At 35.8% G+C, this 23,646-nt stretch overlaps 1 protein-coding gene across 2 annotated transcripts in view; it reads left to right on the forward strand.

Annotated features, from left to right (window-relative positions):
* The window catches only part of LOC148949658 (uncharacterized), a 145,321-nt gene that overhangs the window by 16,296 nt on the left and 105,379 nt on the right, over positions 1-23,646 (forward strand). Inside the window, exon 1 of one of the 2 annotated variants that reach the window (XM_089093644.1) lies at positions 23,078-23,100. The exons of the other annotated variant lie outside the window; for it this stretch is intronic. The gene's annotated coding sequence lies outside the window, so the exon portion shown is untranslated. Of the gene's footprint in view, positions 1-23,077; positions 23,101-23,646 lie in introns of those variants that run through there. 2 annotated transcript variants of the gene reach the window in all.

A 23,646-nucleotide genomic window follows, 5' to 3' on the forward strand; every position in this document is an offset into this window, starting at 1 on the left:
AAACTTTTCAGCAATTTTTAACAATATACACCCTTTTAAAAATCTGGACACAAATAGTAGTGTATAATTTAGTTTCATACCTCCCCTAGTTGACCTGAAAAAGAAAACTTGACACCATTATCAAAAGAAATCTGATTACTTTCTTTGATAGCTTGGATACACTTACGCTATTTTGATATGGTTAAATTTTAAGAGCAGAAGTAGCCCCGGAAGCTTGAACATAATACTCTCAGTCGTTCTTGGGATACTGCTGAGATGCCTTATTGGGATTTAGAATTAAGACAGTGTATTTGGATTTAATCTTAAGGCAACATTTACTCTTTAAACACAATGGGTAAATGGAAGGGTGGGCGTGGGAGGGAGACTAGTTCCCCTCCAATCACTTTTGAATAATAAATAGTGCATTAGCCCTTTCTATTTTCAACCAAATGACCCCTTTTCGGAGTTCCTAAGACAACTCCTTCGATACGAAGTGCCCTGGTCTAAGCAAAAAAAAAAAAAAACGAAAAAGATAATAATACATTGTATCCACATCGATCTTTACTATAAAAATGTCAAGCCTTCCAATCACTTTCGACTATTAAAAAGGGCACTAGCCCTTTCAAATTCCAATCGAATGAGCCCTTTTTGATTTTCAACGACAACGCTTTCTATAAACACCTTATATGCCCCCAGGGCATAAATTACAACCCTTGCCCTAATCGCTGTGAGGGTATTATCATCCTCAAAGACCTAATTTCCAGAACTTCCAACTACGTTAAACAAAATGGCTATCTCAAAATTTTGACTGGATGTGTTTGGGAAATGGTGGGCGTCAGAGGGGGGTTAGTTGCCCTCCCATCACTTCCGACTATTAAAAAAGGCACTAGCCCTTTCACTTTCCAATCGAATGAACCCATTTTGAAGTTTATACGACAACGCTTTCTATAAAAACCTTATATGCCCCAAGGCATAACTTACAACCCTTACCCTGAGGGCTGGGAGGGGGGTTGTCATCCTCAAAGACATAATTTTCGGACCTTTGAACTACGTTGAACAAAATGGCTACCTAAAAATTTTGATTGAATGTGTTTGAGGAAACGGTGGGCGTCAGAGGGGGGTCACCATCCAACCTTACCAACTTACCATCCAATGACTTTCGACTATTAAAAAGGGCACCAGCCGTTCCACTTTCCTATCAAACGATTCCTTTTCCAATTTTCTACAACAACACTTTCAATAAAAAAAAACCTTGTGTTTTCCTTGTACATAACTCACATACACGGGTGCCAGGGATGCAGGGATCGTGTCATCCTCGAAAACTTTACTTCCGGACTTTTTAACTACGTTGAACAAAGTGGCTATCTCAAAATTTCGATTGGATGTGTTTGGGGAAATGGTGGGCGTGGAAGGGGTGTTAGCTGCCTTCCAATCACTCTCGACTATTAAGAAGGGCACAAGCCACTCCAATTTCCAATCGAATGAGCCCTTTTTGAAGTTTCTACGACAACTTTTTCGATACAAAGTTCCCTGGTCTAAGACCAAGAACCAAAAATAAATATTACATTGTGCCCACATCGTTCTTTACTTAGGCAACGCTATTGCACTGCCTATGAAAACTAAACTTAATGAAATTTATATTTTTAAAATCAGTATAAAAAGTCGATTCTTTTAAAATATCTATTGGTATCAAAATTCCGATTTTAGAGTTTCGGTTACTATTGAGCTGGGTCGCTCCTCACTTACAGTTCGTTACCACGAACTGTTTGATATATACATACATATATAAATATATATATATATATATATATATATATATATATATATATATATATATATATATATATATATATATATATATATATATATATATATATATATATATATATATATATATATATATATATATATATATATATATATATCATATATATACATATATATAAATATATATATATATATATATATATATATATATATATATATATATATATATATATATATATATATATATATATATATATATATATATATATATATATATATACATATATATATATATATATATATATATATATATATATATATATATATATATATATATATATATATATATATATATATATATATATATATATATATATATATATATATATATATATATATATATATATATATATATATATATATATATATATATATATATATATATATATAAGTCCTTATAATTTATTTGTTGATTTTTACAATGGAATAAATGCCAATTTTGATTGATTTATGGTTCGCTTAAATATCATATTTAACTGTTCTTTGTCGGCTCAGGATGGACTTCACCTGTAAAAAAAAAAGCAGTTTGGTTGGCTTTTTGTTGTAGATTTTAGTTTGGTTTTATACAAATAAACAAGAAATAAACTGAAAATTTATTCTTTTTTTTAGAAACAATCCTATAATTTTCTAGCATTCTAGCAAGTCATTTAACACTGAAAGACCAATAATTTAGTCAACATGCATTTGTAGCCGATATTTGACGTGCCATCATTGGTAGTTAGATTGGAAGACACCATCATATTGACTCCCTTCTTAAAAGAGATAACAATGTTGTTATTGAGGGAGGGGTCGCACTAACAGGAGAATCATATAAGTATATAATAGATTATATATGAAATCATGTGTATAACTACAATTTTTAATTATTTATAGTAAAATCAGTGTTGTCTAATAGATAGTTTGGCGAGGAAGAGGCACATGGGCCCAAAGCCTCCCCCTTACTTGCTCAGCTTTATTAAGCAACATCCAATATTTGTTTTTATTAAACCTACGAAGATATTAACATTAAGATTGTAACATATTCTTTGAGATGATTTCAAAGCTGGGGGGAAAAACTGTGGCCAATTTTCTCAGCATAAACTTTCTGCATCTATTTGCATTTGTGACTTGAATTGACCGTTTCCACCATGAGTCAATGAGTTGAATTTATGAGTTGATTATTTAGCACAATTTCATGAAGTTACCAATATTTTTGAGTACAGGCTTGGCTAGGTTCTCCAAGGGTCTCTTACTATTTTTGGTATTACTTCGGGGGGAAAAGCGGCTCAACCAGGAAAATGTATCGAGGAATCACAACATAATATATAGTATTATGGATGCGCTTTAAAGACTGGTTGTGTCACGCAAGGCTGTATCTAGGGAGATTGGTGACAGATTTGAAGCCCCCCCCCCCCGAAAAAAATTGTTCGATTCGTAAAAAAAAGAAACAAAAAGGTATGTAAACAAATTTTGTATGCGTTTTAAACAGTTTATTTTCTAACTCGAACGAAAATTTTGGATACGGCCTTGGTGCCATGATATCCATGTGACCTGAATCATGAAGCTTTTAAAGGTCTTTTGTGCTATATTCCAGTTTCATTCTCCCCTTTCCTGTATATTCAAAGCGTACAAATGAGTAAACCACATGACGGTATGTGAAAAGCTGTCATTGTATATGACTAGATCATGTGGTACTGAAGGCCTGTTTTATAAAGAAAGCCTCATCCCAGTTCATTCCTCACTATACCTATATTTTATTAAATAATGATGTCAACTTTAGCTAAGTAAAGAGGAATGGGCAAATTTTTTTAGTTTTCTTAAGAAACAACTCCCTCCCTGTTTAACCAAGTCTAGGGCTGATAAGAACTTGCTGCTTTAGCGATTTTCGTTTATCATTCGTCGACTTTTTAGGACAGGGAATGAATCGTTCCTTGATACAACAAGAGAGGTTGGTCAAATCCTTTTTAGTTAACTAAATTTAATATAATTCCTTTAAAAAAGTAGAAGGCGAGGAATTATGACGCCTTCTTAATAAAACAGGCCATGAATACGCGTCTATACTATGATAAGGATGTGATACAGTGCTGTCAGATGTGATACGTTCGTCTTGGTTAGGCGGCTTTTGAGGTGGTTCCGCAATCTGGCATTTAATTTTTCGAATCAGTGCCTTTGCCAGATTTTTGCTTTTACGGCTTTGCTATGTTATACCAGCTATCTGGTAACACTTCCGTACTCCGGTGGTTTAAGTCCAACTGGATGCTTTTTACTGCTATGAGCTGTTAGTTGTAGTAGTATGTTCAAGCTTCCCTATTCTTTCTCTGCACCTACAATGCTTTTGGTACACAGGAGAAATAGAGTCCTCAAGGAGTTACAGAAATATTTATAAAAGAGAAAGGACATTCATATGTCAAAGACCTATCACATTTAAAAACATAAAAATGGCATTATAATAATTATTTTTAGGTCCTTTGCCTTAAGCCTCTGGAAATCACACTTTTTTTGCAATTCAAAACAAAGAAATATTTCAACCGCTCTTCACGCTTTAATTTTTTGAGGAACAACTCCGAATCTGTATCATAGTGCTATTGTCGTTTTACTAATCTTCTTCTTCTATTGATGATACAGGAAACGCCCGCTGTGCAGTGGGAGATTCATTATAAACCATTTCAAATTGTAAAGTATGAAAGGGCCTTTTTTGTACAAAATTAAGGGACATTCTTGGCAAGAAAATTAAACCAACCGTAAATTAGTAGGTAATTAGGAAGATGAAGGCTCTTTCGGACTGATATTTCTGGATGAACAATAGACAGTTAGATTGATAATATTTGGTACAATGCTAATCAATATTTATTTTCCATTTCATGAATACAATTAATATGCCAACTGTATGTATGATATATGGAGATTGCAGTCTAGAGATCGTGATTCGGCTTTTTGTTAACAGTGTCAAATTAAAAATATCTTCTGAAAAAAAGCTCAGTTAAAGCGGTGAAAGGCTTCTTTCTTTTCCAGTGATTTTCGAGAATGAATGAGTAAATATTGTTCTTAAAAATATAGTTATACACAGTTCTTGGGAAACTTAAGAGATAGCTGTCAGATTCTCATATTGAGTAGTGAAAATGACACCATGCCTACAAAATTGTGTCGCATGCAAGGCCGTATCCAAAGGGGTTTGGATACCAGGTTTGAATTCCCCCTGAAATTTTGGTCCAACTCGTTAAAAGGTAACAAAAATGCATAAAAAGCACATTTTTATGTGTTTTGTAATGTTTTTTTTGTAACACCCCCTCCCCAAAAAGAAATATCCTCCCCCACCCTAAAAAAAATCCTGAATATGCCCTAAGTCGAAGACCTTACGATTTTAAGCTTGAGATAGAAGTTTCGTCGCAGCTAGCTTATTCAACGTAAAAAAAAAACTAGCAAGACTCAGTCGAAGACCTTATGATTTTAATCTTGAGACCGAAGTTTCGGCATAGCTAGCTTATTCAATGTAAAAAAAAAAAAACTAGCAAGACTCAGTCGAAGACCTTACGATTTTAAGCTTGAGATCGAAGTTTCGTCACAGCTAGCCTATTCAATGTAAAAAAAAAACTAGCAAGACTCAGTCGAAGGCCTCACGATTTTAAGCTTGAGATCGAAGTTTCGGCGCAGCTAGCTTATTCAATGTAAAACAAACTAGCAAGACTAAGTCGAAGACTTTACGATTTTAAGCATCGAAGTTTCGTCGCAGCTAGCTTATTCAATGTAAAAAAAAAACTAGCAAGACTCAGTCGAAGACCTTACGATTTTAAGCTTGAGATCGAAGTTTCGTCACAGCTAGCTTATTCAATGTAAAAAAAAAAATTAACAAGACTCAGTCGAAGATCTTACGATTTTAAGCTTTAGATCTAATTTTCGTCGCAGCTATCTTATTCAATGTAAAAAAAAAAAAAAAACTAGCAAGACTCAGTCGAAAACCTTATGATTTTAAGCTTGAAATCGAAGTTTCGTCGCAGCTAGCTTATTAAATGTAAAAAAAAAAACTAACAATACTCAGTCGAAGATCTTACAATTTTAAGCTTGAGATCAAAGTTTCGTCGCATCTAGCTTATTCAATGTAAAAAAAATCTAACAAGACTCACACCCAAATTTTTATCTGATTCTTTAAGAACTAAACATTAAGTGTTCAAGTAAGAAAATCTGCAGTAAACTATATTTTTTAGAAGCTCTAGGTGAAACCTCGAACTAATGTATAGAGTTACATTAAAATCTAAAACTAACAGAAATTACCCTATCTATTAGTGGGGCTACCATCTCCTATCTTCTAAATAAAGTATTATTTATGGTTTATTGAAAGTCATGATCGTCGGTTTTTATAATATATTGAAACTAAAGGTTCAAGAATGGAGGCTTCAGGGGGTGGCAGTTGGGATTCAAAGGGATGAGAGCTCCCTCATATAGCCTATAGAATAACTTTTGCTAGTTTTAATCTTGCTCCTTATCTAGAGAAGCCAATTTTTTTAATTTAGTTTGATAGTAACCATTCATTCTGTATTGACTGTGCATATACATAGGGACAAATGCTCCACTTCGGGGCACTCTGAAAGTGGGATACTGTTCGACAATTTCAAACCGATTGACTAATCTGCTCGATAGTATGTTGGTCCATGTCGGGCAAAATTGTTGTTGCGTGGCATGAAATGGCAGGAAACCACAATTTTTTGTGGTGTGATGTCTTATGTTAGTAAAAGAAAGAGCACTAGAACTTTAGATTTCAATTCAAATAATCACTATCCTGGTAGTTCAAGACTGCTTGTTTGGTACGATTACCCTGGTTTTGTTGCACGCCATCAAAATTGCATTTTCAAGCCCCTATAATGGAAAAATAGGAAAATTTGCATTCTTCCTGAAAATAAGTGAAGTTCAAGGATGGATGATCAATTTTTCCCATTAGGGATAATTGTAACAAACCAGTTTTGGGGTTTATCGTATCGAACCAGTTGTCGAACTGACTTTATGAGACAGGTTGTCGAACCGGTGTTTTGACGAATAATTGTTTCGACCTCTACATGTATTTGAGAAAACTTGTTTCTTTTTCTTAAATTCAAGATTAAGCTAAATCGAAGGATGGACTATAGATTTATGATTGTAGCCAAACCTTCTTTTTGCTTCTTTTATTATACACGAATCATCTTTTTATTACTCGGTTCTCTTACACCATTACACCATTTTACACCATTTACACCACACTATTGCACCATTTTTTACACGGTTTGCTTGCTCTCCAATTAAATTTGTGATAATCATATTTCCCAATAGAAACCAGTGACAAAAGAATTTCAAATAATAGTTAACATGAAAAATTAACATATCTGCAATTGTCCTATTTGGCATTGAAGTGAAAATTAATGTTTTGGTGAGCAGCTTTATTCTAATCTAAAGTAAAATCTGTAAAAACGCGGGTACTTGTTAAATATCCCGACCACACTCAAGAAGTGAAGTTAGGTTAATCGCAATGAAAAATATTAAAGTATAATGAAAATATATTACTTTAGAAACAAAATTATAGAAACTACAACAAAGAATTATGGAAAGCAGGCCGTCCAGAAAGCATTATATTAAATACCTAACCTAACCGAAATACAAACTCTTTATATTAAATTTTTAACTAAAATATACCTGCATTGTAGTTTATCTCTCTCAGGCTAAGCTGATTATCTCCGAGTGCATACTGATATACAGAGAGAAACCGGTTTTATTACAGAGAGTTAGCAAAGTGTGGTCGGGATATTTAACAACTACCAAAATGCGTGTACTATTACTACTACTACTAACAAATCACCGCAGCACCAATCCACCTGAGGCCAACACAGTTACGCACGCTCCTCCTCCATCCTAATCTATTCAAAGCATCCCTTTTTACACCCTCTCATGAAGTTCCCATGTCCTTTTGATAGTTCTTTATGACGTCCTCCCACCCCAAACGAGGACGACCTGCTCTTGGTTTGGCCCTAGACGGTTGGCTGAAAAAGTAAACCCTCGGCGATCTGTTATCCTTCATCTGCAGAACGTGCCCCAACCACCTCAACCTTTCTATCATTATAGCCCTAGAGAGTGGTATTGAACCGCATTTTTCGTATTCTGCCAAACTTTTTAACTATGAAAAAAAAACACCCTGAGCCTTGGCCATTCTGCTTTTAACATCTTCACTACTCCTACCATCTTTACTAATAATACTACCAAGGTAAGTGAGACTGTCCACCTGGTCCATCTTTTCATTACTCAACGTCACCTTTTCATCTTCACTTATTCCTAGCCTCAGTGACTTAGTCTTCTTAGCATTAATTTTCAAACCTATTCTAGCACCCTGAACTCGCAAAACCTCTAAGAGTTCATTCATTTTGCTCACACTTTCCTCTAGGATGCTTAAATCATCAGCATAATCTAAGTCCAGGAGACTTTTTGCTCCCCATTTGATTCAGTGGTCTCCCATTGCCTTTTTATTAGCTACTTTTATTTCCATTGTCGCCACTCTTTGGGTCCCTTGTGGCAGGCAGGTTTGAACTTTAGAGTTTCAGGATCGGCTGGACAAAAGCTTGATATTATTCTCCAACCCTATCACAGAAGGTGGTGATCTACATCTTTGATTAGGCCTATTTCCTCCCTACTAATTTTTAAAATCAAATCCATCACCAAATGGGGTATGGAAAAATAGTAGCCTATATCTAACTCGAACTCTGAATAGATTTGGTCTGTGTTCTTACAGACTATATCCCACAGAGTTAAAACGTCACTGGCCAAGTACAGTCTACAATAATCTCACCCATTTTTACAATCCCCCTTAGACCACACCTTCTTGGCAAACTCATATTCCTCGGCTGTGCATTCACTACGAGTCAGTGAATTGTAAAAATCTTCAATTGGAGGTAGTTTCACCTCGCTTAAGCGAGCGCCAGAACAGTAATAATCGTATGCGTATACACCTTTGCAGGTCAACAGATCATACATTTCACTGTCTGGAAAGTGCTGTTTAAGCAAGGGAAAGCTATCAAAATTTTCGCTTTTCTGCAGTTGAATCAATTGACTCAATGCCTTGGGAAAAAACTAAAAGAATCTAAAAACCTGATTTTATTCCAACACTTATGCCCATTATCCACTGCCTGCCATATCAGCTCGAGAAGCAACAACCTCTCGCCCGATTTGGGAATAATGTTATAGGTAAATGAACTGTTTACCCATGGACTATCTACTCCCCCTCCCTCCCTGTGCATACGTGCCAGTGCCGGTAAAATAAATTTTAAATCATAATTTGAGTTGTGGATATAAACAGGGAAAAAAACTGCTGGCTAACATTTAAGTTACTCGATTGATGCGAAACCACTCTAAAATTACGACCCCCCGAAGAGAGGTCCGGACCCCCGGGATTATGCGCCCTCACTTTCCCCCTCCCCCCTCTTTTCCCTTTAGTCCCCTTATCCCCCTCTACACACTCCCCCGTACAAACCCATCTTATTTTTTGATTTTTAATTTCGAGACGATCCTCAGCAGACACAACCATTTGATAATGGGTATTTATCACACGAAAAATAGCGACATTAGCTTTGCTAAGTAGATTAGTCAGAGCCTTGACCATACACTCCTCCACACCCAACGTTTCTACTCTGTCTCAAAACCGCAGGGTGTTAGAACTGTCTCTGTGTACATGAGCATAGGACACTGCACGAGCTTGATGCTCTTTGACTCGGTTTGGAATTCGAGGATTGTTCACCTCCACCAGCTTAGCTTCACAGTCTAAAGATATATTGTTGCACTGGAGAAGGGTGTTTTGAAAATTTTGGAAACGTAAAATGGCTCGATCCCCTGAAACTGTTTCCACTGCCTGGTAGCCATGCCGTCTACAATGCTTCAAATGATCCCGCAGTTTTATATCACTACGGAATTGTGACAGACATGTCGGACAGTAGAAACGTACCCCTAGATCCCTGCCACCCCCCAAAACTCTACTGATGTCTGTAATAGGGTTAAAATGGCCAATTGAATTGGCAAGGTCACTAGATGGTGGTTTATACAACAACCAAACCCTGTGTCTTACTAATTCAATTGAAGGGCCCCTTACAGGGACGACCACGCCCTTCTTTTTTAAACAAACACCACCTTCAAATTCAGTTTCATACATAAACAAAGTAACGCCGATATTTAAATGGGCATTAGCCCTTTCAAAAATATCAATAGATCGTAGAGTTACTGGGTATTTTCCTTCTAAACAAGAGAAATCTACAATGGGGAAATTGGACCCTTCCTTCCCATGTACAGCCCAATCTTCTAAATTCGTCTTGGTAGCGTCACGTGCTATAGGCTCGACTGCTGATATGAGGAAAGCATAATTGAAAAATTTTTGACCTTGTTCAAAACAGATCCACTGGTCACCTTGACACCCTGCTAGATCTTGATTATATTTTAAACCTGTCTCGCTCTCATTGCCCACCCCGGCCCCCCGCGTAGCATACACAAGGGATTAAAGTTAAATATATTCACAAAAAAAAATTAAATAAAGAAAACGAAAGCCCCACGACCGTTTTAGGTAAATTTTTCAAGATGCGCTATAATTTGACCTACCCACTCCGAAAAAAACACCCTCAAAATTTTTTAAATTCGGATAAATCAAACGCAGCTCGGAATGGACATAATGATAATAAAATTCGCTTTTCCCCTAATTTAAATAAAATACCTTTAAAACAATTGAAACCTTAAATGAATCCCTCCCCCATTGACCGTGGTTCTACAGCAGTACACGAATGTTATCTACATAGAAATTCACAATTTCTACAGGATAAAACACATAATTTCCCCCCATCCTTGACTTATTCGGGTCCCCACAAGTCGCAGAGTAGACACCTATTGAATTTGATATTGTGTTGGCCAGCTGAAAGTCTAGAAATGGTGTAAATTGGTCATTACCCCCCTACCCCGTGTGTCGAGTATAAACACTCCCTCCCCCACCTTGTTAAACACTATGTGGTGTCTGCGACTGTTCTACTTCAATTGCTTAAGTGGAGTAGGGAGGGTATCTCAGGCTCGAGGAGGAGGGTTCCCAGTTAATTCGTTTGTAAAATCCTCCAAAAGCTCTAGTGTATTTTGACTCAAGTCTCCCTGCCCAACTGTACTATAATCTACCTTAAAAAGGAACTCATCTAAGAACTCATCAATATTAAACGGTATTTGACTGTCAGGTAAAATGTTATCGTCCCATGTTGAATTTTTGTTGGAGAGCTCCTCTCTTTCACCATCTGATGATGATGGTGACAATTAATATGGTACCAATGGCTCATTTTCCTATAAATGAAAAAATATCTTATTTTAAAAGTGCTAAAATCATCCCTACCGTTTTTTAAATATGTATTATTATTTAAAAAGATCATAGTAGTAGTAGCAGCATTAGGAAAACAGTAGATTTGGTTTTTTTAAAATTAATGTTCATTTTTCAAAATTAATGTAATATATTTACAATCTAACACGCCGCTTTACATAAAATTGAGAATTTGACTTGGTTCAATCCCATCACCGCAAGGTACAAAATTTAATGATCCTCCCTGGAAGCCAGCCATCGCGGCGCTGTCCCGCCGCACATACCTCAGCGCGTCCCCCCAGTGAGTCCCCCGGATTGGCGGGGGCCCCATGTCGCGTCCCGACCCCCCCCGTGGCGCCCAGCCGGGTAAAAAAATTCCAAAAAAAAATTTTGTTAGACCCTAAGGCGGTTCTCTATATATAAAATTACCAAAAATGGGCTTTCTATGACTCAATTGGGTTAATTTTTTAAGCGCCGGATTTTATTGTAAAATCGTATTATAAGGGAAAAAAAAAAATTAAATGGGAAACCGTTAACTCCCCTAAAATCTTGGCAAATTGTAAGCTGTCAAAAATATCGCGCAAATTAGAATCCATATGTGCAATGAGATAACTGGGATAATCTCTGTCCTTTCCCATAAAACAATAATATTCAATTGTGAAAAGTAGCATTTTGAGTTTCATAGTGGAGGGATAGCGGTAAACTAGAAATTACCTAAAAATATCATTATGAGATATCGAAGAGATAGCAACAGTGAGGGGACAGAGAAAATAGCAAAGATTAGAAAAAGAGCGGTTTCTTTTGACAGGCAAGCAAAAAAATTACATTATATTTAGATATCTCTGAGGGAGGGAGGGGGGGGAGCAGAGAAATTTACACCCCGGGGGGGGCCTGCGGGGTTAATATTATAATATCTCTGAGATATACTTTTACGCAGTGTTGAAAAATAGTGAAAAGAAAAGACTAAAAGACATTGGAAGAAACAGATATATATTTCTATAAGATAGGTAGGAAAAATGCTCACATTCGCGAATTCCGGGTGTATTTGAATGCCGGAAGGCCCAGGCGAAGCATGCTGTACCATCGGTGGACAGTGTGTTGGTGGGGCATTGACTGTACCAGGAGTGGGACTCGCCATTGTGTAGGAAGATGCCCAGTCACTGTTGAATTTCCTGCTAGTGGATGGACCAGCGATGTCACACTCCTGAGCAGTAAGGGCTGCGGCTTGGGCAGGTAACAAGTGTGTTGGGGTCGTGTAAGGGCCAGCCTGCTTAATAATGGATGGTCTCATGGGGGCTGCCTCGTCCTCTCTCGCAGTCTTAGATGGAGGAGGCAGACATTCTTCACAATCTGCCACCTTCGCAGGGGTCGCATTATTACCCCTGGCTCTCTTACTTGGTGGCAGAGGACATTCTTCACAATTTGCCTTAAAGAAGAGAAAAAAGTTATTAGCTAAATAATTGCCCAATTTTTTAATTAAGTACAATTTATTTCCCACCCCCCCCCACACAATCATAGTTTATACCCCCCCCCCACCATCACATTTTTACAATTTATCCCCCCTATGCTTACCCGCTACTTTAGTGTCGATAGCTATTTTTTCACGCGCAAGTCCGTTCACGCAATAATATTTCTTACATCATTTTGTTCAACAGGTATAGTTAAAATAAATATACTGTCTAATAGAAATTTTTAGACACTGAAGCCTAAACAACTTCTCTTTTCTTTTATATTTTTTCACTAATAAAAGTACGCAGACACGCACCCAACATACTACTTTCGCCACTAGTGTAACACTCAACCCTTCAGTCGACAACACTAATTGTCAAATAACTTATCTGTTATTTTCTATTTTTTAACTATTAAAAATTCTAACCCCCTACCCAACACCTCTCATGTATATACAATGGACCCCCTCCCCTAAATTGAGGACAATTATGCCACCCGAGGTTTACCCTCTCATTTAGTTAATCTTTCGATTTATTCAATCTCAAGGCAGATCAATAAAGAATATATCGTACTGACTTTTATTAAATTCATATAGTTAAAATCAATAAAATGTCATAGAGATATGGTTCTACACTGATTTCGAAAACAATTATGTTAAACACACTTATCTTTTTATTTATATTTTGTCACAATTAACAGAGTTAACCCATTCACCACCAAATCTACTTGATTAAACCTTTACCCCCTCCCTTAATTAATCTTGCGATTTATTCAATCGCAAGGCAGATCAATCAAGAATATTTTAATCTGACGGATAAACAGCTCCTTTGACTTGGCCGCTCAATCGTAAACACACAGGAAAAGGGTGACAGCTAATTTTAACCTCGCGCGCGACGAGCAGTATGTCAAAACCAGAGCGTCATAATGCCTGAAGACTTGATGGAAGTCAGTGTACACATAAAAACACACGAAATAACACCCGAAATGGATTTAACAATAAAAGTATATATATTATTAGACGTAAACTTTTAAACAAATGGGGGGGGTGAGGGTGTGAGTCTAACCATACAATATTTGATGTGTTATAGCGCGCATACAGAGATACAGTAGGTGATGTGTCTTGTGGGGGCCGGGGGACGTAGATATACTTGAGGGTGACCAAGGAAAATAATTTTATTTTCAAAATCAAAATTAAAAATGTACTCACATTGCTAATTGTGGCTGCCAAGGCTTCAAGCTCATCAATAATATTTAGTTTTCTATCCATTGTCAGGTTACTTTACTTTCTAATAATTTAATCACAATGAATGCCCGTTATATACGAAATCTCAAGGGTGAATTGTTATGTAACGGGGAAAACCATATGTAAGCAAGCCCTCTGATTGGATGAGAAGGAAACACGTGATCTAACTGTTTCCTATTCCTGGAAACTCATAACATTCGCTTCGAGCATGCACTTGCCCAAAACAACAACAACAACAAATACTGTTTCCTATTCCTGGAAAATCATAACATTCGCCTCGAGCGTAAACTTGGCCAAAACCCCAAATAAATCGACCTTGGAAAAAGAGGTTATTGACCCCATTAACCACGTGTTCTCCCTAGGGACTCTATGCCCATATATGGACTCCCGTCACGATCTCCTGAGGCCTTTCTACTAGCCCTTCCTCCGTTAACTTCGGGGGATTAAGTCATCCTAAAAGACATACTTATAATATTTTTGAACATGCTGAACAAAATGGCTATCTCAAAATTTTGATCGGGTGACTTTGGGAAAAAAATGAGCGTGGGAGGGGGCATAGTTGCCCTCCGTTTTTTTGTCATTTAAAAAGGGCACTAGAACTTTTAATTTCCATTCAAATGAGCCCTCCCACGGTATTATAGGACCACTGGGTCGATACGATCAGCCCTGGAAAAAAAAACAAATAAACACGCACCCGTGATCTTTCTTCTGGCGAAAAATACGAAATTCCACATTTTTGCAGATAGGAGCTTGAAACCTCTACAGTAGAGCTCTCTGATACGCAGAATATGATGGTGTGATTTTCAATAAGGTTCTATAGCTTTTAGGGGGTCTTTCCCCCTTTTTTTCGAAAAATCAGCCAAATTTTCTCAGGCACATAACTATATATATATATATATATATATATATATATATATATATATATATATATATATATATATATATATATATATATATATATATATATATATATATATATATATATATATATATATATATATATATATATATATATATATATATATATATATATATATATATATATATATATATATATATATATATATATATATATATATATATATATATATATATAGTGTGTGTGTGTGTGTGTGTGTGTGTGTGTGTGTGTGTGTGTATATATATATATATATATATATGTATAGTTTGACTCTGTCTCACAACTTTATTTTTTAAAACAATAAAAATATATAAAAATATAAATAAATATACATATATTATATATATATATATATATATATATATATATATATATATATATATATATATATATATATATATATATATATATATATATATATATATATTTATATATATATATATATATATATATATATATATATATATATATATATATATATATATATATATATATATATATATATATATATATATATAATTTTACATTTCTACTTACTTTTAATTTCTCTCAGCAGGCTCCTTTTTCCTCAATGAAAATTTTCAAACTAAGGAGATTCACCTAATCACCTTGGGTGGTTGGCTTTTGTTTTCATTCCAATAGATTCCCAATCATCACAAATCTAAGTGTCATTATAGCTTCATTTTTAGTTGGTAAGATTTGATACACAAAAAGCTGATTTTGTCGACCTTTAGACACCAGAAGTGAAGTGTCTGTTTATGAAAATAGGTGACTGTTTGTCTGTCTCTGAGACAGACAAGCAAAATTGTGAAGTGTTAAACAGACAAACAAAAATTGTAAATTGTCATATGTTTACGGTACTTCTTTCCCCTGAATTCATGGAAAATAAAGAAAAATTTTTGCTTACTATAAATCGCGACTTTTTACTAGTTTTTACTTGATTTCGGGAAATGTACTAGATCCTCTAAATTTACTAGATTTTTTTTTTTACTAGATCTAATAAAATCCTACTGACGGTGGCAACCCTGATCAAAATTCTTACAAAACGCAGAGGGAAGCCCAAGTAGAAATATAACGTGAAGCAAAACCTATCTTCATCTGTTTATAGCACCAATTAAATATTGGCCAATTACCAGTCCCCCTCCCCCCGCAAGCTTTCAATGTCTATGTCCTGAAGACTTCTTGTAAATTCCATGAATGGCCTTTGACGAATTTACTTAGGCTCTTATCTATAGTTTCAGGCCCAAGAAAATCGATTCTCGTCAAGTAGTTGTTTAATGATAAACACCCAGTTCGCAAAATGCAGTTCTTACCAGTCCTTCTGGCATATCACTAATTTTCAGCCAAAATTCAGATGAGTACCATTCCTAATTTACTTGTGTTTGGAAATTACCACTATCTATTATAGACAGTATTTTCTTCTTAAAGACAAGTTATGCTACAACTTGACAAATAAATTAACATTTTCTTTTGAGATGCATACAGGAAAGCCATAACGGTTTCTATTTTATTTAACTTCGTGGATATCAACTTGGTTTAATTACAAAGCTAAAAAAGAAATAAAAGTACTTGTATCAAAGGGGCTGCATGCCATCTGTCATGGGTGCAATGGAATTTATGGTTCAACCATGCCTCTGAAACTACCTATCCTGCAACTGGCTCTATCTTATGTACCACTGGATGTGCTTTAAATTACATACCAGTCCCTTTGGCTCCCTCTCTGTGCATCTAGTCTGCAAATGAAAACAACTGTGTAACCCCTTGACTTATTCCATGGATCGGTCTTTTTGAAGAATTTCCAAACCATGGCCAAGAATAATGAGCCTTTGTCTTCTGAATACGTTGTGTGAATACTTCAAGACATGATCTGGAGATTTAAACAATTATCTTCTTATTTCCATATCTTTATTCATAAACATCATCGGGAAATCTGAGATATGCTGGCCTCTCAAGGCTAAGAGTGGTATCTTTTTTTAGGTCGTTCGCGGTTGGGATGGAAGGATGTCAAAGAGAAATATTTATGGGAAATGGAAACTTCCCGGGAGAGTGTAAAGAGGGAGGCTTTGAATAAATTGAGATGGAGGAGGAGCGTGAGTAACTTTGTTGGCGTCGGGCGGATTGTTGCTGCGGTAATAGTAGTAACAATAGTGAAAAAGTTTCTTTGTGAAAATAAACTTCTACCTCACCTGCAAGAGGTTGACCTAGGACGTTAAAAAAAAATCATTTAGCAAAGTGCTAATTCCAAAAATTTACGCCATCTTGATAAAACTTTAAATTTGAGCTTCTAAAGGAAGTTGCTAAGAAGAAGAAGAACAACAAAAAAACAACAGCCCATTGAAGCACAAAGCCGTCGAGTTCAACGCAGTAGCTAAGACCTATTTCATTTTATTGAGTACATTTCCCTCCACGGTCGGTAGTCTTTGGGCTTTTTATGTCAGTCAGGTTTGCACAGTAGTTCTTAGAGTTGCAGACTCGGATGGACAAAAGTTTGAGATTATTCATCGAACCTTTTACAGAGGCTGAGGAGGGGCTCAGCCTTGCCATTTCTAGGCTTTTGAATTCACAGGGCCATTAGCTTTAAAGTACCATTCAATTATTCATAAAGAACCTTCAAGGTCAAGTTTCAGCAGCTGAAATAGCCAGATCACATCTAGTGCATGAAATCACCTCGGCTGCCCAACACTTGATTAGAGAAGAATTGGTACCTCTTCTCCTAGAGGTCGTTTTTCCAGAGTACTAGGTAGAAAAATTTCTTGCTCATTAATTACACTTCTTGCTCTCAAATGCCCGTCATAGAGAACCTTTTAGGAAGAATTTTAACAGGCCTTGTAAAAAGGTAAGAAGCGAAACGGCTGAACTGCAAGGATTAGAGACATGGGGCTATTCAAATTGTAGAAAATGATTTGAACTTTGTCGCTGGAGCAGTTAAATTCGTGCGTTCTTTCAACCTGAGACCACACTAGCCGTATTTGTTGAAAGAAAATACTAACAGTTTGGATAGTCCATGCTCTTTGTTGGTTTTAGCATCCCATTTGAGCTATTTTTACGGAAAATTAAAATGATGAGGAACTAAGGAAGGACTCCCCCTTCCAAAATCTTAGCTTTTTCTCTGGTTTTGTATGTTATCGAGTGTTTCAGTACGCGTCTTTATATGTTATTAGTTAAAAAAAAGTTTTTCAACAAAACAAGTTTTTTAAACAAGTAAAGAACTCCATTAAAACAAAATGAACAAAAATTGAATCAATTGATCTACCAAGAATACAACTACCACAAATCAGTATCAATAAATAAATGAAACCCGAAACAAACAGAAATTAAAATAAGTCAAACTCAAAACGAGCAGAAATTTATATGAGTAGGGCTCTAAGCCCCATGCTTTCAAAAAGCCAGAAAAAAATTTGTACATTACTGAAAAACATTCAAATGAATTTATTGAAAAAAATCTGAATTGTTAGTTTAATATACAAAATCTGATATTTACTCCATAAAATCCTAATTGATTTTTTATTTCTTGAAGTTAGATAAGTGAAAACACTTAAAAGAATTTTTTCAGTGAAGTACAAATTATATTCTGTCTTTTAGAAAGCTTGGGGTTTACAACCCTACTCATATTACTTTCTGCTCGTTTTGAGTTTGACTCTTATTTATTTTAATTTCTGTTTTGGGTTTCATTTGTTCATTGATACCGATTTGTGGTAGTTGTATTCTAGGAAGATTATTTGATTCTATTTTTGTTCATTTTGGTTTTATGGAGTTCTTTACTTTCTTTAGAAACTAATTTTGTTAAAAAAGTTTTTTTTAATTAATTTTTGCTCTTTTTATATTGCCGTAGTCTTTTCAGGGAGAAAGACTGAGCCTCTTCTAAAGTTAAACATCCATCCCTTCCATAAGATTAAATAAAAAAAACAAGTTTTTTAAACTGAAAGTAGGGAGCGACATTAAAACTTTAAACGAACAGAAATTATTCCGTATATGAAAGGGGCTGTCCCCTCCTCAACGCCTCGCTCTTTACGCTAAAGTTTTTTACTGTTTTAAAAAATAAAGTTGTGAGACAGAGTCAAACTTTAGCGTAAAGAGCGAGGCGTTGAGGAGGGACAGCCCCTTCATATACGGAATAATTTCTGTTCGTTTTAAGTTTTAATATCGCTCCTTACTTTCAGTTCAAAAAACTTTTTTTTTTATTTAATTTTTGAACGTTTTTGAATTAGTGCAGGTTTTGATTTTGGCTCACCGTACATGAATAATTAAAACAAAATTTCATATTATTTGGTTAAATGGCTTTCTCGAAACTTGTTTAATTTTATTTACGAACGTTTTTATTAGTAATAAATATACGTAACTTAGAATTAACTTACGTAACGAACTTCTATATTCATAAATTTTTAACACGTATATTAGGGGGTTCGCCCCTAGTCAATACCCTGCTCTTTAAACTATAGTTCGAATTTTTTTTCCAGTTCTTTAAAAATGACCTCTTAATCACAGTCAGTTGATCAGTTGAAAAACTTGTTTTTTTTTATTTAATTCCTGATCTTTTTCTTTAATAATGCTGGGAAATCCGGCGCCCCCTTCATAGCAATGTCCCTTCCCCCATGAAAACGTCCTTCGTGGAAAGAGCCTTCCATCGAGCCCCCGACCCTCTCCTTCCCCCCCCTCCACGCCACCAACAACTCTGCAACTTCCTGTCTGAATCACCCTACACAAAACTCTCTGGGAACAATGAGTAAAGTTCATAACTTTCAGCCCTCCCCCTGGGGACTTTGGGGGATCAAGTCATCCTAAAAGACATTTTTATCATATTTTCGACCATGCTGAACAAAATGGCTATCTCAAAATTTTGATCGGGCGACTTTGGGAAAAAAATGAGCGTGGGAGGGGGCCTAGTTGCCCTAATTTTTTTTTGGTAAATTAAAAAGGGCAATATACATTTTAATTTCCTTTCCAATGCGCCCTCCCACGATATTATAGGCCCACTGGTTCTATACGATCCCCCCTGGGTAAAAAAAAAAAAAAACAAACAAACAAATAAACACGCATCCGTGATCTTTCTTCTGGCAAAAAATGTAAAATTCCACATTTTTGTAGATAGGAGCTTGAAACCTCTACAGTAGGGTTCTCTAATACGCTGAATATGATGGTGTGATTTTCATTAAGGTTCTATAGATTTTAGGGGGTCTTTCCCCCTTTTTTTGAAAATCAGCCAAATTTTCTCAGGCGCGTAACTTTTTATGGGTAGCACTAAACTTGATGAAAGTTTTATATTTGAAATCAGCATTGAAATCTGATTCTTTTGATGTATCTATTGGTATCAAAAACCCGTTTTCTAGAGTTTCGGTTACCATTGAGCCGGGTCGCTCCTTACTTACAGTTCGTTACCACGAACTGTTTGAAAAGTAAATACCCCTGGGTATAGCTTACAGCCCTTACCCCTAATCTCTGGGGATTGTTTCAATACCAAATGCCTTGTTATATGATATTTATACCATTTTGAATAGAATAGCTATCTCAAAATTTATATTAGATACATTTCAGGACAATACGATGTGTATGTGTGTGCGGGGGGGGGGGGGTTGCTCTGCTCCGTTTACTTTGAGTCTTAAATAGAACACTAGAGCGTCTGGTTACCAATCAAATGAGACCCCTCCGAAGTTTATATAACCATGCTTTATATAAAAACCTTATATTCCCCCAGGGCATAACTTGAAACCTTTACCCTGAGGGGTAAGGATTTTGCTGTTTTCAAACACAAAATTTATAGGCCGTTCTGATGATCTGAAAATATGGTTGTTTTACAGTTTTGATTGGAAATGCTTGGGGAAATTTTGGGCGTGGGGGGGCATTTGTCCTTTGATCAAGTTCTACTAATAAAAAAGGCACTAGTTTTCTCAATATCCATACAAATGAGTCTTTTCTGAAGCTTCTACGACAAACCTTTCTATAAAAACCTTAGATGCCCCAAGGGCACAACTTACGACCCTTGTCCTGAGGGCTATGAGGCGGGGAGGATTGTCATCCTCAAAGACATAATTTTCGGACCTTTCAACTACGTTGAACAGAATGGCCATATCAAAATATTGATCGGAAATGTTTCGAGAAAATGATGGGCGTGGGGGGATTCTCCCTCCGAATACTTTCGACTATTACAATGGGCAAAAATCCTTTCAATTTCAATTCTAATCAATCCTTTTTGACAATTTCAAGACAGTGATTACTATAAAAACAATATGTACCCACAGGAATTGTTTTAAACAACCTTAGCCCTGCGCGCTGTGGGGGGGGGGGGGGGTATTGCCATCCTCAAAGACCTAATTTCAACCTCCAATCACTTTCGACTATCAAAAAGGTCACTAGAACTCTCAATTTCCAATTGAATGAGCCCCTTTTGAAGATTCTACGACAACGCTAGGCCTATCTATGCAAACCTTATTTGCCCCCAGGGCATAACTTACAACCTTTGCCCCTGGGGCTCTGGGGGGCTTTTCATCCTCAAATAAATAATTTCCAGAACTATCAACTAAGTTGAAAAAATAGCTATCTAAAAGTTTTGATTGTATGTGTTTGGGGAAATGGTGGGTGCGAGAGGGGGTTAGTTGCCCTCCAATTATTGTCAATTATTGCAAAGGGCAGTAGCTATTTCAATTTCCAATCGAATGAGCCCTTTTTGAAATTTCTACGAAAACGCTTTCTTCGCTTTCTATAAGAACCATATTTGCCCCCAGGGCTTTACTTACAACCCTTGCCCTGAGGGCTGTGGAGGGAGGGGGGTTGTCATCATTAAAAACCTAATTTCCAAAACTTTCAACTACGTTGAACAAAATGGCTCCCTAAAAATTTTGATTGGATGTGTTTTAGGAAAAAGTGGGCATGAGAGGGGGGTTAGTTGCTCTCCGATTATTTTCGACTATTAAAAAGGACACTAGCCCTTTCAATTTTCAACCAAATGAGCCCTTTTTCAAGTTTCTACGGGAAAGTTTTCAATAAAAACCTTATATGACCCCAGGGCATAACTTTATAACCCTTGCCTGGAAGACTGTGAGGGGAGTGTCCTGCTCAAAAATATAATTTCTAGAGCTTTCAACTGCGTTGAACAAAATGGCTGTCTCAAAATTTTGATGGGATGTGTTTGGGCAAATGATGGGCGTTGAAGGGCTGTTATTTGCCTTCCAATCACTATCGACTATTAAAAAGAGCACTAGCCGTTTCAATTTCCAATCGAAAGAGCCCTTTTTGGAGTTTTTACGACAACGCTTTCTACAAAAACCTTTTATGCCCCCAGGGCATAACTTACATCCCTGGCCCTGAGGGCAATGGGAGGTTGTCATCCTCAAAGAAATAATTTCCAGAACTTTGAACTACGTTCAACAAAATGATTATCTCAAAATTTTGATCGGATGTGTTTGGGAAAAAGGTGGGCGTGAGAGGGGGTTAGTTGCCCTCTAACGACTTTCGATTATTTAAAAGGGCACTAGCCCTTTGAATTTCCAATCGAATGAGCCCTTTTTTAAGTTTCTACGACAAAGCTTTCTATAAAAACCTTATATGCCCCCAGGGTAAAACTTACAACCCTTGCCCTGAGGGCTGTGGGCGGAGTGTCCTCCTCAAAACCTAATTTCTATCTGGAAATAAACTACGTTGAACAAAATGGCTATCTCAAAATTTTGATTGGATGTGTTTGGGGAAATGGTGGGGGTGGAAGGGGTGTTAGTTGCCTTCCAATGACTTTTGACTATTAAAAGGGCACTAGCCATACCAATTTTTTAATCAAATGAGCCCTTTTTCAAGTTTCTACGACAACTCCTTCGATACAAAGTGCCTGGTCTAGACAAAAAAAAAGTTACATTGTGCCAACATCGTTCTTTTCTTAGGCAGCGCTGCCTATGATATACAACGTTAGGCCTGAAAATGGGCATGTATGTCATAGTCAGAACGTATTAATTCACTTCCAAGTATTTCTGAAGTGAAACATTGTTTCACTGTTTGAAGAAACTGGCTTTCGACTATATTACCCCAACTAACTAAGTTTGACAACCAAACATCTATTTCAAATCTTCCGAAAACTTAAATTGGTTGTTTACCTTCCGAAAACTTAAATTTTATTTAAAAAAAAAAAAACACAATTTGGTGACGATAATCATCTCAACGGTGTGAAGTATTCTTTTGTTGATTTTTTCAAGGTTGGTTAGCTGAAAAATTTCCAGAGCATGACTAAAAATAAATTTAATTTTTTAATTTCATTGTATGACTACTTTATGACATGGTTTAGGAATTATTCATTTTGTCTACTTTTTATATCTTTATTCATGAGCATCATCTTAAGTTTGAGCCATTTTTTTCTTTTGTAAAACTAGTATTACAGTTAGCTGTGCTGTTACAATTTCACTTCACTGAAGCCAAGAGGTAAAGTTAATTATTTTATTTTGGGGGGACTTCTTATTGTTAATTATAATTTTGTTAGAAATATATAGTTTTATATAAGTCAAATATAAAAGAAAAGTATAGGATCTGACGTCATTACAATTATTAGAATTAATTTTAAAGTTTTTAATTTTTGAAAGTATAGTATATTCGGGCAAGATATTGAAATAAAGGGCAGTCGAACTAAATTCGCATTTTCAGTTAAAATTGAATGTCTTTTTATAGAGCTTCCGCAATCACTGAAGTGCATCAATCAATCAATCATTTATTACCAACAACTACAGGACAGCACGTAGTACAAGTGGAGTATAAACATAATAATAAAAAAGAAAAACAAAAAAGAACATCAACAAACACTACCAATTAAATTAAACTAAGAAAAGAACTGTAACTGAAGAAAACAATTAAACAATTAAATTAAACTGAAGTGCATCAGGAATGCACGAATTAGAACTTGGCTTATGGACTTTCAAAACATGGACTTTCATCTATTTTTGGACTTCGCTACTTTAAAAATTCAAAAGAATG

This window comes from Artemia sp. Qi Xiang Cuo, chromosome 8 (genome assembly GCF_049724085.1).
Source record: "Artemia sp. Qi Xiang Cuo chromosome 8, ASM4972408v1, whole genome shotgun sequence".
In the NCBI taxonomy this organism is placed as follows: Eukaryota; Metazoa; Arthropoda; class Branchiopoda; order Anostraca; family Artemiidae; genus Artemia; species Artemia sp. Qi Xiang Cuo.